Source organism: Cyanistes caeruleus, chromosome 17 (assembly GCF_971803275.1).
Source record: "Cyanistes caeruleus chromosome 17, bCyaCae1.hap1.1, whole genome shotgun sequence".
Classification (NCBI taxonomy): Eukaryota; Metazoa; Chordata; class Aves; order Passeriformes; family Paridae; genus Cyanistes; species Cyanistes caeruleus.
In genome coordinates, this window is record NC_141717.1 from 7,278,778 (window position 1) to 7,293,917 (window position 15,140).

Consider the following 15,140-nt stretch of genomic DNA (forward strand, 5'->3'; position numbering starts at 1 on the left):
GCTGCCCAGGTGGAAGGTGGAAATGCTGCAGGTGTTGGGAATTTGAATGGACAAGGTCATGAGCAGCCAGAGATTTGCACTTAGCTTTGCTTCTATCTCAGGGTTAGGCTGGGTGACTTTCAGAGGTGGCTTTCAAGGGTACCACAACCCTATGAAAGCCAGCACCAGTACTGCTGAAAATCTCACCTGCAGTTTGATTTTTGGAGTTCAATAGTACCAAGTGAAGAGACTGCAGTCACCCACAGCTGCTCACAGTCACTCAGCAGCATGCAGAGCTGGGGTGTGAAATGAGAAGTGGAGCCACGAGCTGTGTGTGCAATAACTGGGTTATCAACCAGTGCATCAATGCTCTAAAGATTGTCTGCAATGAAGTGTCAATGCAATTATCTGTTTGTGACCCACCTGAGCACTCTGCAAGAAGATCTACATTAAATACTCCTCATTAACTAGAATGCATATCATGATCCAATTCACATTTTCTTAGAGAGGTAGGATTGAAAGTGGCTTGTCTTGCAATTGAATGCAGCAGCCATTCAATAGAGGTAGAGGTTCATTAGTACTTTGCTAATTGGCATCAGTAAGTTTAAGGATCAAGAAAAGAGACTAGAAAGTAATGTATCTGAACTAGTTTCCTGACCTCATTCCTGTTGCTAGAAAATGTTAGACTCTGAAAATGCTGGCACCAAGTGAATAGTGTATAACTACTAGCTGTAATTGCCAGAGGAGAAATGAGAGAGGTAGTGAACTTTGAAAGTCTTTAGCCTCAACCTAAAAAAAAGTCAAATCCTGTTGCCATGAAAGGCAATCCGATGAGTCTCTGTACTGCCGTTAATGAAAAGGAATTGATCAAATGTTTTAAACAAGGTTTCTTAGGGGTTTGTTGCACCACAGGCAATCACAGCTAACACCTCTTCCTATCCAGTCTTGAAGGCTGTCTATGTTCATAAAGACATTTATTTTTCAAAGGCAGCTGTCAAATAGTTAAGTTGATTAGTCTTTCTAGTGACGTGTGGGTTTAAAAAAGTTTGAATTTATTAGCTGTCCAGTAAATTGGAAAGAAAAATAACACTGAAAATCCATGCTTCCTTTGGTGGTCCCTGAAAGCCCTTGAAGCTGGGCTGGCAAAGCTGTTGGACTGTGGATGGCAGGCAGCTGCTGCCTGAGGTGCAGCACAGTCCTGTCTGTCTTCTGGTCAGGGATGGAAGTGGAATCTGCCACCACACAGTGTGTGCTGCCAGGCAGACTTTCCTCACTCTGCAGCCCAGTTAGCTCTCCTTAGTCTCATTTAAAGTGGATTCTTGGCCCCTCCTCTTCCATCTAAAGAGGATTGGTTTGCTATACAGAATAACATAGAGTCTCTGGAGGTTATCAAGTCCAGCCCCTGTTTAAAGCAGAGCAGGGCTAGCTTTAAAATGAGATCTGATTCTTCATGGTCTTGTTTAGTGGAGATTGAAGGTCTCCAAAAGCTCTTCTGAGCCTGATGGAGGCACATGGAAAAGAGCAATGCCCTACATAGAGAGGGCATTACCATAAACTGCCTCTGCCAAAAGTCTCATCCAGTCAAGTACTCACTTCTGAAATACTTGGAAGAGAGAACTTCTGGGAACGAGCTGTGGTGCACTCTAGTGGCCCCAAAGTGGGAGGAGATGAGCACAGTGCTGTGCAGCCAAGCTGCTGGGGCTGCCTCTGGGGTCTGTAGGTAATGAAGATGAAAAAGAACTGAGTTGTACTCGAGGGCTCCGTGTGTGTGAATGCAAAGTTTAACAATCTAGACACCCAGTGAAAGGCAACTTGGAATTCAGCATTATCCCTCAAGCAAAGAGACACAGGTCATAGATGGCCATAGAAAACATTGAGAATAAAACCTGCAAAGGCCAGGAGCACTGGTGTAGCTGTGCTGCGGAAGCAGAAGTGCCAGTAGTAGTTCTGGTTCTCTGGCTGTGCCTGAGTGGGGCAGAGAGAGCTCAGGGAGTGAGTGACAGCCACCTGAGGTGGAGCTGAAGCAGCAGCACTGGTTTCAGGAAAACTCTCTGGAAAGTTGTGCTGAAATATATACCATGAAGCTAATCAATAATTTCTTCCCCAGCTGCTTTAGGCTATTGACACAGTGAATGCTGGACTGTGAACTCCTGTCTCTGTTGTATTTGTTTCCACATGGGGTAGTTCTGATTCAAAGAATTTAGACCTGTAAGAGCAGCTCACTTTGCATTTTTGCAGACTCTTCTGGGTGAATACTGGCCATATTAGTCAGCAAGTTATCTAGAAATAATACCACAAATCAAACTCTTCTGTTTAAAAGTTATTTGTACAAATTCCTCCCACTCTCATTAAAATCTGGGAGGGTGGGATGGCCTGACTTTGCTGGTGCTCTGACTCCCTGCAGTTTACCCCATATGTTATTTTGCAGGGGGTGGAATTTGGGAAGTGTCAGGAAAAAATGGTAATTTGGAACTAGCAAACTTCATCCTGTCCTTATGCTCGGAGCAAAAGTTTGTCTTTTAACCTCAATCCTTGCTTAGTTTATTAAGCTCAGCAGGTTTTGAGTGTATAGGGAATTTCAGTTAAAATTTATGTGTCTACCTTTCTTAAAGAACTCTGGTCTGTGAAGTGTATGTGAATTCATTGGGATAGGGAACAGGGTTTAGAGAAAGTGCAGGTTTTTTTCCTCCTGCTGAAAACTCTTGTGCTGCCTGATAGCTGTGCAAATTTCAGCCCAAGTGAGACATTAACCTTGCACTATCCACTGTATTCCTCAATAATGCACCAACATCGTGACCCTCACTGATGGCAGAAGTGCAGCCAGCACTTACCCAGCTGACACTCACCAGCAAGTTTAATAGTGCTTCTGACAAGAACATTGGGCCTGTAAGACCAGAAAACTTTTTCATTTGGCTCATGGCTTCCATTATTTTCCATGTGTTTTTCTCTTCCCCATCATGCCAGCACACATACAAACCACCTGAACTTTTTTCTGGATCTGTGAGTTGAATGGAGCATAGCTGGTTCTTAGTCAGGGCCATGGGGAGAAAGTTTATGGAATAGCACTGAGCACCATCTGTGCTTGTCTGTAAAAATGCATTAGGGTTTAAAATGTCAATAATAAATTAACCCAGTGCTCCAACATAAAAGGTTAACTGCTGTTTTCCTATGAGAAATCTAATTTTGATGTTTTGCTTGGTAAAATGCTAGATGCTTATGTACAGTGTGTTCTCAGCCTTCTAAGGGACGATTTCTTCCTTTTTCTACAGTTTATCACAGAAAGCTAATTTTCATCTATTTGTCTTACAAGTACAACAGTTACCCATCTTGATATTTGCACTGTCTTGTCCCTGTAGTATGAGATTTTCATGACTTTCCTGTCAGGTTTGTTGCAATCTCTTTTGTGATGGGTAAATCGTCTTCACATGCACGGTTCCCAAGCAACCCAGCTCCTCTGAGGCTGGGCTTCCCTGAATCTTCAGGGCATGGGTGTTCCCAGAGACACAGTTATCACTCCATTTGCCTCAGCCTGTGCTGTGCTGCTGCTGCAGAACCTTGACCACCATGTGAAGATGATCTCTTTTGCAGTGATGTGAGGTGTTGCAGAAGATAACTGGACATTCTGAGCAAAGTGGGACATTATAAATTCTTATTTGAAAGGGGTATTGGTGCATGTTTGGATGATATGTTAGCAACACTTGACAATAGAAAGAAGAGCCACAAGAAGGAGCTAGATGAACAGGTACAAGAAGAACTTTTAGTTGTGTTTTTGTATTTATGGAGCTCTATGTAGGTAAGTGATTGACTACATAACAAATAGGAAAAGATACAATTGGGCCAGAAAAAAGCAGATAATTTTGAGTTAATACTGTTTGTCTTGGCATAATTTTAGTGGTATTATTGGTCAAAAGCAAGAAAATCAAGTTGAGAAGCTTGAAGCCATCTTTAAGTAGTCTTGGAGATTTCATAAAATGCCAAATAATGTTGGAAGAACAAAGATGCAAGTTTAGTGTGTTCATTTGGAAATGTTTGGATAAAGAGAACCTGAAATGCCTGTGGCTCGATGGCATAAGGCAGGAGCAGTGTCCTTGCACCTGAAGGCAGCATTGGTCTCACGGTGTGGTTACATGGTGCACTATTTGGATCTGTACATTGCCAGATGGAGTTAAAAATGAGTTGTCTGCCTGAACACTAGACTGCCTAGTTGTCAACTTAGGCAAGCTGTGTATCTCATTCAATGTGATGAAGAGTTTTTGGAACAGAATCCTGTAGTAGAAAAGAAACTACGATGAGAGCTGTCAAGTCTTGCTGATTCAGTCTATGACAGGCAGTTTGCAAATGGAAAGGGAGATGAGATATCCTTATAATTCTACTATGTTCTCCAGTTGAGCTGCGTGACTGAATTCTGAGCTACTCAAATCACACTTTGTCCTTTAAAATCAAGCATGGATGAGGCAAAGTGCTAGGGTCAAATAAAAGGCTATGGAAATTGTGTTAGGAAGAAAATAAAGTTTTCAAGCTTCAACAGAAAATTTTTCTAGAGAAAATAGCAAAAATAAAAAGAGGCCTCCAGATGAGTGGTTGACATTAAAATGCTTTTTCTCACTTTCTGAGTGCAATACAAAACCACTGAAGTATTAAATAGTGAAGTCACTGTGAGTCTGTGAGTCTGTGAGAGGGGAGCCCTCTGCACTGCTGTCACCTGTCACAGGCCACACAGAACAAAGGGCCACCTCTGACCAGCAGTAAGAAAGGAATGAACCTCTGCAGGTGATAAGTAATGGATTTCTTTGCAGAGATTTTGGAACACCACTGACTAAACCTCTGATCATCTCTAGCTGAGCATGGAATTGTGCAGCAACCCCCAAACCTATAATGTATAAACTGTACATGAAAATCCCTAAGGCATTTAGCAGAAAGCCAGCTCATTTATTCATTGCGGCAGCTGTCACACCAACCTGTACTTGGTGTGAGTTACTTGGTTGTTTTGATATTGTTAATGTTTTATATTTGAGAGGTTGTTCGACATTAGCATAACAGAAAGTAACTCACTTCAGTTTTTCTGCAGGATATAAATTATGTTTAGCCACAATGAACTTTTTAAGGAACCTTGTCACTTGATGCAAGTTTCTGAAATGTGCTGCATGGCTGATGGGAAGCTGAGTATAAAAGTCACATAAAATGTGTAAGAGTAACATGCTAAATTGTTTGCTTCATTTAAAAGAACCCAAACCTATGCCAAGGTGTTGCCTTTTCAAACAGAATATGTTTATATTCCTTCCTTGTTTTCCTGTTCATTTGTGAAACTCCCAGATTGAATAAGAGTTGTACATCAGTTTATAAGTTGAAACCTGCCCCTGCATCATTCCAAACCACCCTTATTTCTTAGCTCATCAGAAATGTAATTCATGTACCCATAAAAAAGGGTAGCTCTGTTGTAGCTCTGCTTGAAGTGAGTAGGCTGAAAGCAGTGGCATCATGAAGGGTGAGTCAAAAGAAACTGATCCTTTTGTGTGTTTAATGCTGACATACCCTCCCCAGGTACTTGTTACAGCACTAGTGTCTGTGCTGTGCTGGAGTACTGCAAGTCAAGGAAGGGGAATCATGGTTTTCACTCAGAAGCTGTTTCATGCTCTGTGTATAAAGTGTAGGAGGGGATAACATCCCAGCCTCTGATGGGGTTAATTGTTAGGACTATCCTGACCTGTTTCATAAGGTTAAGTATCTGAGCTAGTATCAAAAGTCTAATACTTAAGTTTAGAAACTAATAATTGTGAAATAGGGGTAGAAAAAAGCAGATGTCACATTTTATATGGGCAGTGTTGTTCCACATTAGATATCTACATCCACCTACATTCTTTTCCAAATACATAAAGATGAAAAAAGATTGATTAGATGTTTTTCTCAGTACAAGTCTAGCAGCACACTTCCATGCTAACTCTAAGTGCTGCTCCAAGACATTCTCAGAAAACTGTGAAATCTTGGAATATATTACTAAATCACAGTGGTTATGTTTACAGTGTAAATTTCAGTTAACTTGACATTATGTCCTTCTTGACAGTTGGCTGACAGTAAAACTTACCTGCAATTACTTCTGACAGTGGTGTTAGCTGACTGATACAGTGACCTTTGGAACACTTGATCAAAGAAATCCCATTAAGATTATTAGAGACACCCTTTGCAGCCCCAAACCAAACCCACGGAAATGTAAAATTTGTTATTTAAATGCATGATCCTTGTCTCACTTTGGTTTTCAGTTTTTAATCTTCTGTGACATACATAAACACTGTGCTCTGGTGACAGAATATTCCCTTGCCAGAAACCTAATGAAGAAAGATGGGGTTGCAAAATTGCAAACTAAATATAAACAAATTACCAACTAACTGAAAGTAGTCAACTACCAATTTCTGCATCTAATTCACCAGAGTTTTAAAACTTCCTTAAACTTAATCGTGCTTACCTGATTTCTTTTCCATACTTACTCAGGATTATTAATATTAAATACTCTCAGCATCAATGGGAATTTAGATATGGAACAGAAGTTATGTCCCACTGGATTCTGTATCCAAATTTTTAACCAGTGTCTAATAGATTTTATTTCTATTTATTTTTTATGAAAATTTTTATTATTAATAGTGTTCTCAAAATAAGCTAATGAACTGTAATCGATTTGCATAATTACGAAGACTGATAATTTATTCATGGCCATGGCAGACAGAATGAAGGATTGGCATTAATTCTGCCAGCAGTTCGCTGAGAATACACACTGCTCTGCATTCTGTTTTGGGGCTTTCAGTGGGACAAAAATAGAGGAAAATTCAACTTAGCAGAAGTGTCCTATTTGAAATGTTTTGTAAAATAGTCCTGAAATAATTCTGAAATTGAAACTGTATAGATTTGATTTAAAAACTGTTGAAATGTAAGAAATAGCATATCCTGCCAGCAGGTGTGTTCTGGGTGCTGGTGACTAGGGCAGAAATAATTTTTTCACTACTGACATTAATCAGATACTTTTTCACCCCATTCAGAACAAACCTGTGTCTACAGCTCTACAGTGAGGATATGAAAGCAAATGCAGCACACAGTGAGCAATATGTTTCCTGAAACTACTTTTATGTTCTTGCATCAAGTGAAAAATGGGACTGAATATTACAGAGTGTCAGAACACAGGGACATTTCAGGGGCCCTCAGGAAGGGTGTGGATCTAGTGGCACTGAATTGAAAATAACAATGTTTTGCTCCTTTTTTCCACCTTCCTTTTTAATATTGGATAACTTCAGTCATTATATTCTCCACGTATTATCAGAGGAAGGCCAACAGCTTATAGCAGTCAGTGCTCTCAGCCAATGCAACCCTCACTGCTGAGTCCAAATTGCCCTGTGCCCACTCCTCAGACAACTTGGCCATGACTTGAAATTCAACACTGTTATTTTCTAAAGAAGAGTTGTAAAGCTGTGAATTCTCAGAAACTATGTGCTCTAACAAATACATGAAATATTCCCTATCCAGGGGATTGACACCTGAAATATGTAATCTGTAGTGAGAGCTCATGTTTTGGGAGGACACATGTTCCCTGTCAGGTAATTTCCCTTTGAGTTGTTGTTCAGTGAGACACATTTAGTGCTTGGAATGAATCTAAGTTATGGCCTGAAATTTGCTGTGTGTGAACATTTATGCGTGACCTTTTTGCTCATACATCTTCTCAAGCAGCACTGAGAGTAGGGAGAGGCTTGCTCTAAGACCTATTGTATTTCAGATTTACAGCGTGTGCAGTGCTGGGATTTGCTCAGCAATAAACAATTGGGCAAACTGAAACAGAGATGCTCAATGTGCTGAGAAAACATAATGATAAAAAGTGTGGTGTATAGGGAACTTTCATCTTGATGATAGCCAGAAATGTGCAGGAGAAAGCAATTTTCATCCTTTGTTAGAGAAAATGAAGCTGCAAATTTAGACTCTGAAACTGAACAAGATTACTTCAGAGATGTTCAACTTGGGAATTATTTTCTAGGTTGCACAAGAAAAAACAGTGGCAGTGACAACAGTAGTGTCTTTTTTTGTTGCTGTGATTCTTGGTACCGTGAAGTTCTAAAGTATTACTAAAAGTTCATTTTTTTTTTCCTTTAACAAAGTAAGACATTCCAGATCAGATAATAACTAATATTCTGTGATATTTGGGAAAAATATGGATTTCATTTTCAATATGACATGTTACAGACGATAGCTGGAGACTGTGTTAATTTTCATTCTAATCTGTCCCTAAATATAGAGTTATATTCCTTGCTAAATTCATGTTTTGCAGGTACAAGTGGTATAAGCCACAGCTGCAGCTTTGCCTTCAAGTCAGATGAAATGGTCATTCTCCTTTTTTCTTTTTTTTTCTTTTTAATTGCTTCAAGGTCTACCTGAAAAGAAATCTTTCAGCTACAAAAGAAAATGACATTCGGACCTATTTCTCCTCCCCCTTCAATTGTCAGCATTTGTACATCTCCAAATAGGTGCTGCACAGGCTTTCAGAACTCAAATAACTCCTAGCAGAATAACCTACAGAGATTAAAGTGGAGCTAGGAATATTTGTGGGTTTTCTTCTTCACTTTGCAGGAGTTCCTCCTCTCAGAGTTATGCTGATTATCATTTTAGGGTGTTCAAGGGCCTTGAAACGAGTAAGATTTAAATTGTTTTGTTTCATAATACACAGTTGTGCACACTGGTTCATTTTTCTCACTACATAATAAAAAGATTAAGCTAATCAGAGTAATACGAAATCAGAAGACCTTGTGAGCTGCTGGACCAAAGTGGCAGTCCTGCTGCTCTAACACGGGATCTGTGTGTCTCTCTGAGTACTGAATTGGAGAGAAATGTGTCCTGGTTCTGACTGGGACAGTTAATTTTCTTCCCAGTAGCTGGCAGAGTGCTGGGGAGGCACAGGAATCTTCCTGTGTTCAGTTCTTTCCCAGAGGCATTGAGAAAAGGGAATTTGCTGGATATGTTCAGTGTTCAAAGTGATAGCAAGAGTTCATACAGGAATGTTCATACACTGGAGGCAGGAGCTCTATGCCAAAATGGGAAGACAGTTTAAATTTGGAAAGGTTTAGATAATTGGTTTTTTTCTAAATTATAAGGAGCACTTAATTATCAATATTAAGGGAGAGGGTTATCTTTAAATTCATGTCACATGGTAAAATGTTACTGACTCCAAATATGTCAGGAAAAGTTCACTCTTTACAGGGTAGTACACATCCAATATTCTTAAAAATGTGAGAGGAAGCTGGCCCAGAACTGAATTGTGAAGACTTATCAGTTTAAAGCCAAAAGAGTAAATTACAGGATACTTGCCTTACACCCTTTTTAAAGAAATCTGCCTCTCTTTTTTGAATTTATTTTCTTTTCTTTGTGGACAACTAGTGAATTTACTCATCTCTTCTATTCCAGTTGCTCCTTTCTTCCTCAACTGTTCCTGAAAAACAAATTGACAAAAGGAATCAAAACAAATCTCCAAATTAGATTCTTCTACACTTGGAGGCAAGCAGCAACCGTGTAGTCCATCATGATACTGATTTTTGTTTGCAGATTAACTCTCAACCCAAACATCTGCTTGGTTTAAGCTGTCTTCCTGTTCCATCCACAGGGAAGCAATTTAGAAGCAGAAAAACCTAACATAAAGAAAATTAGAAAGGTTTTCAGAAGGGCTGAAGCTGCTATGTTTTTGATTAAATTTCTTTTATGTTTTCACAGTTTTTTGGAAATTTGAATGCTTAGGAAAACAAGGTTTTGAAGTAAATTCCAGAGTTAAAAAACCATCCCAGATACAGTCTCAGGAATGTCCAATAAATGGTAGATACTAATTACAATTTCTGCTATAAACTTGAGAATTAAAGAATGAGCTATCAGTAACCCCAGGTTTGGTTTGTGTGAGGTTGGTTGACCCTGTCTGCTAAGCTTGGCAATACGTACAGATGTTATCACTGCTCTGTGAACTATTAGAACTTCCTTAATGTCATCAATTAATCACATTAGTGCTTTAATGCCCTTGAATGACATCTTTCAACTTGCAGAAACTTTGCGTTATGGATTTTGTTGAAGTAGGAAATATTTTTATGGTATTTTCTCTTTAGCTACCCTTTTAACCTTCTCAAGCAATTTAGAGTACATATCTTGTGATAACTCAATTTCCTGTCTTAATTGCACATCGTTACTTCCCGAGATGGGGTGAGCATGCTGAAAATACAAATTTTCCACTTCAGTATCCTGTCTGGAGAGGAATGGGGCTTTGAGGGGTGGGCTTTGGAAGAGCTCTAAACAAACAAGGGAGTCACAGGAGAAGCATAGTAAAATGTAGTCCTAATTTTTCCACTTTTCTTTCCAGAAAGAATTGCTTAGGAGTGCCTTGTGAAATATTTTTGAGTTCTAGAAAGGTTTTAGTTTGATATGCCATAAATATGAGAGGTCTTTTGGGTGCACTGAGAGTGCTTGCTTTATGCCTGTCCTCTGTTGATCACTTTAAAGCTACTAGGAAGTATCCAATGGATGATAATTTTTCTGACACACAGGTAAAGATCAATATTAGTGAACTATGAAGTTCAACTTAATTTTACAGAAGTCCTCAAGTATCAGTAAGACACTTGGATACAGTCAAGCTGAACAGAGGTTTTAGTGGTGAAACAACTGAATACAACGTACTCAGTTACTCTCTCTTGCCATTTTGTGCTGATTTTGTCTTCTTGCTGAAAATGATCATAATAGGTCAAATTCCCCCATTTGAATTTGATGGTTGAGGAAGCCCTTGAGTGTATCAGGGGAGTTTCTGGAGGGAAGTCCTGGAAGAATCTGCAACAGACTTCTAGAAAGCCTGACTGCTTTTGATGAGACAAAAGGCTTCCCCCATGGTGCTCTGCAACACTAGGTAAATTTACCTTGTCCCCTATAGGTCAGGGCCCTTTGCCTTGCCCCTGTGCTACCTCTGTACCCTGGACTGTCTCCTGACCCCATACTTAACCTGAGACATTGCAGGAAGTCTTGGTCTTTTGTCACTGGAACCCTTTGGTGGGGCTGCAATGAACCACTCTGGAATGCTGCACTGGAGACCCTCCGCTGAACTATACATGCTGTGTGTGAGTTTTGGATACAGTGACTGTCTGTGCCAACCAGAGTGGCTTTCTTAAGAGATACTCTGGAGTGGTAGCAGTAACAATATCCATTTTTTCACACTGCAACAGATGGTTATTTGAAACATTTTATCATATTCTTAATGAGGAAAGTCCCAAGATAATTCACTTATCCCTCTTTTATTTCCTGCTTTTGCTTCCTTCCTAAGTGAAGACAATATTCTCACTTTTTTTGGTCCAGTTTTTCAGCACTGGTTTTCTTTGTTTCCCATTTTGTCTGCTGTAGTCAGCTCTTGCCCTTAGTACCCTATGGAGCCCTATATTTGCAGTGCTTCACTATGGGAGGAGTTTTTTGTTTGGTTCGGTTTCTGGCTCTTTTTTTCCCCTTCCTGTCTTTCAACATGCACACAATAGTCAAACTTTGATTCATGGTGTTGGCTTTTGAGCATGTTGCCTCCATAGAAAAAGTACCAAAAGGCAGAAAATGGAGGTGATTCTTTGGAAAAAGAAATACTCGGAAGGATAGGAGTTAGGCTTCCTGCATCCCTCTCCTGGGTGTCTGTCCACTAGGAAAATGTGGTCTGCAGGATTGTTTGTACATCCTACACTAAACTGTGTGTTTTGTCCTGTATTTTATGCTGAATGAAGAGCCAATATCTACTAAAAGGCTCTTGGAAATCCCATTGTAAAGAGAAAATGTGTATTCTCTGAGCAAATGGGAGTAATCATGTCATTCCTGAGCTTATGTTTCTTCTCATTTTTGCTGTTCTAAAAATATTCATGGAGGCTGTACAGACAAGGGGGGTAAATAGATAAATCTAAGTGGATGAAGTCTAACTGTGGTCAGGTGATTGCAGTGCTTGGATAATATCCTCTGCGAAAGGAAATGAATTTTTATTGATATTTACACATGATCTCAGCACAGAACCTTTTGCCATCATTTCAGGAGCCTGCTGTAAACTGATGGTACAGTAAAACAGAAGGTATTTAGAAACTAATGTATGTGACTAAAGTCCAGTAAACATTTAGTAAAATGAAATTATTTGCTATTTCAGCTTGGAGTTTTAGCAGCTGAATGTGTGAGTTTGTCTGTAAAGGTTGTAGTAGCCACCAGGTGCCCAGCCAAGAGTCTCAGCATTTCAGGATGAACATACACTGAGCAAGTCTGGCCTCAGAGGATGAGCCTTTTGCTATGGGCTTCAGTCCGCTGAGGAAAAGTGAGATTTGGATGATACTGTTCTCTCTTGAAGAGTAGGTCTCTACATTTAATCTCAGCACCTTCATTCCCTTCATTAATAATGGACAGGCCTTTCATCTCATCTGAAAGCTGACATCTAAAACAGCTGAGGTGAGTACCAGGCTCCAGTTCATGGACTTCAGAAGGAAACAAGATGAGCTTACTCCAGGGTATCCAAGTGTGTGTGAGAAGACTGTGCCAAAGTCTAAAATAAAAAGGGATTCGAGAAATTGAAATTAACTAACTTAAAGTTTGTGGGTCAGTATCTGGGAATTCAGGTCCATTTCTAAGCAGAATTAATCATGGCACTAAGTGCAACTGTGTGGTTGTTGCACAGTTGAAGGGAGGGGTACCCAAGTCTGTGCTAACAGAAGATAGGAGCGCCTTCAGTTCCTTTTTCTATATTTTTTTTTGTCTCTGTTCTGTGTCCTCAAGGTCAAAAATTAAGTCAACTGGGCAGGAAGTGCTGGCTTGCCAGATCTTCTGGTTACCTCTAAGGAGATGGTATTGAGTTTGAAATGTTTTGGAAGGGAGAAAAATGCATGGTACATCTGCCATTTGTTCATGTTCTAAAACACCTTCCTAGTAAAGATTCATTTCAGGTGATGGAGATTTAGCTTAGAGTAATGTTTGCTCTGAAATCATTTATGCAATAATTTATCCCAGCAGTTATTGTAAAGAAGCAAAAAATCCCCATAAGAGTGGCACAAGACAAGAGAGTAGGATATTTTCATTATGGATAGTTTGGGTTATTTATGTCCCCCCAAATGAAACACATAGTGTTATTAAATAACTCTACATTAAGTCAATTGGTAAAATTCCCACTGAATCAAGGTTCACTGTGTTCAAATGATTCCCGACAAGCAGGGAGGACACACTGGCTGTGCAGTCTGATCTGGGATTGCTTCATCTTATGGCTTGGGTAATGAGATATTGATTTTTCACAGAGCTGGTCATGTTCAAGAAAAAATGAGAGACTCAGTTGCAATTATGAAAGTCATTTACAATTGAAAGTGGAAAAAGGTTTTCTTTCTGGATAGCAGATGATATATCTTACCCAAGTCTTTCTCACTATTGTCAGGATTTGATACAAAGAAAAATAAAACTGAAAACAAAAAGATACTATCAAGTATAAGTGGTACTTAAAATATGTCTTCTAACTATTTTGCAGGAAAGATAAATGGAATCTGTTAAATACTTAATGTCTCTCAGCTCCAGCCGTAAGTCACAGGGACTTTGCACAAAATCCTAGCAACACTCTCTGGTTTCAGCAGCTCTGAGCAATCTTTTCAGCTGACCTACAATGGCAGAAACAGCAGAAAACATAACCTTCGAGATGCTCTTTTCTTTCTACAAGCATAACGTTATTCATTCCTAAACTCAGTTGTCTACTTTCACTAAAATCAAACACTCTTTCCTTAGGCATGGACCTTTGACAGTCTTTCTTGAGATTTGATGGATGGGAGCAGAGAGCCTGCAGGAGAGCTGTGAGGCTCCAGGCTGAGGGAGTGTGGGATCCCGCTGTACTGAGGCTTCCAAAGTTGAAATTACTTCTCTCCACATTGATGTTGAGCCATTGCTTTGCATTTGTGAAGCAAACAGTGTCAGCAGCACTGAACACTGAGCAAACAATTAAGCAACAATGAAACACTGTTCATTTTAGCATTACTGAGCAGTGGTTCCACAGTGGTGCATCTCTGTGTTTCCTTTCTGTCCTCCCAGGGAATTATAGAATGGCTTGGGTGGGAACAGACCTTAAAAACCATCCACCCTGCCTTGGCCAGGGATACCTTCACTATCCCAGTTTGCTCAAAGCCCCATCCATCCTTGAATATTTCCAGAGATGAGGCATCCACAGCTTCTCTGAGCAACCTGTGCCAGGGCCTCACCACCCTCACCATCGAGAATTTCTTCCTAACATCCAATCTAAACCTGTCTTCTCTCAACTAAAAGCCATTACCTTTGTCCTATCATTAGAAGCTCTTGTTAGAAGTCCCTCTCCAGCTTCCTTGGAGTCCCCCTTGTAATGTGGTGGTTTTCCCTTCTCTGCCAAGGAAAACACAGCACTCGGAGACTCATATCCTATTTTTGTCTTCCCCCTTTTGCCTCTCCCCCAACTTTCCCCACCCAATAGCCACCGCTCCTTGCCAGAGCTGTGCTTTCCTGGTTTCTGGAGGGATCCTGGCAGAGGGCACCCAGAGGCTGTGGCTGGGCAGGCACTGCCACAAGTGGTGCTTTGCTCATGTGCTGCTCCTTGAGAACTTGAATCAATTTCTACCTGGGATTTGAGGTTAACACCTTTAGACACTTAATTTGTAAAATTTAGGTTTTTTTAGTAAGAGATTGATTAGCAGTCTAATCTGTAGGCTTCCTGTGGGATATTGTCCTCTACAGACCTATTTGAAGTAATTTTATTATAAGATTTTTTTTAATACCTAGGAAGATTACTTGCTCAGGAAAAGCGCTTGTGTGAATAACAGAGATGATGTCTTCGGTGCTTTCTGGGTCCTTCAGAAACTCCATTATTTTTTTCTCCAAGGACATTGTCCTTTTTCCTGTTCCTTTGGCAATACTTATCAGAAGGCAAGAATGTTATTTAAGAATGTTCAAGTGTTCTTTATAGTGGAATGACTTTATAAAGTAGGGAAGTATTAGAGACTATTTTGTTGTTTTACATATAGAAAACTTTTTACCTCAGAAATGGTAAAATGTTATGTCTCTATTAGTAAGAACCCTGCTATGTCCTCTCCTCTGGTTTTATTCTGTTTACACTGTGTTCTTCTGTTTGAATGCTTATGAGTTGCCCTAAAACTTTCAGT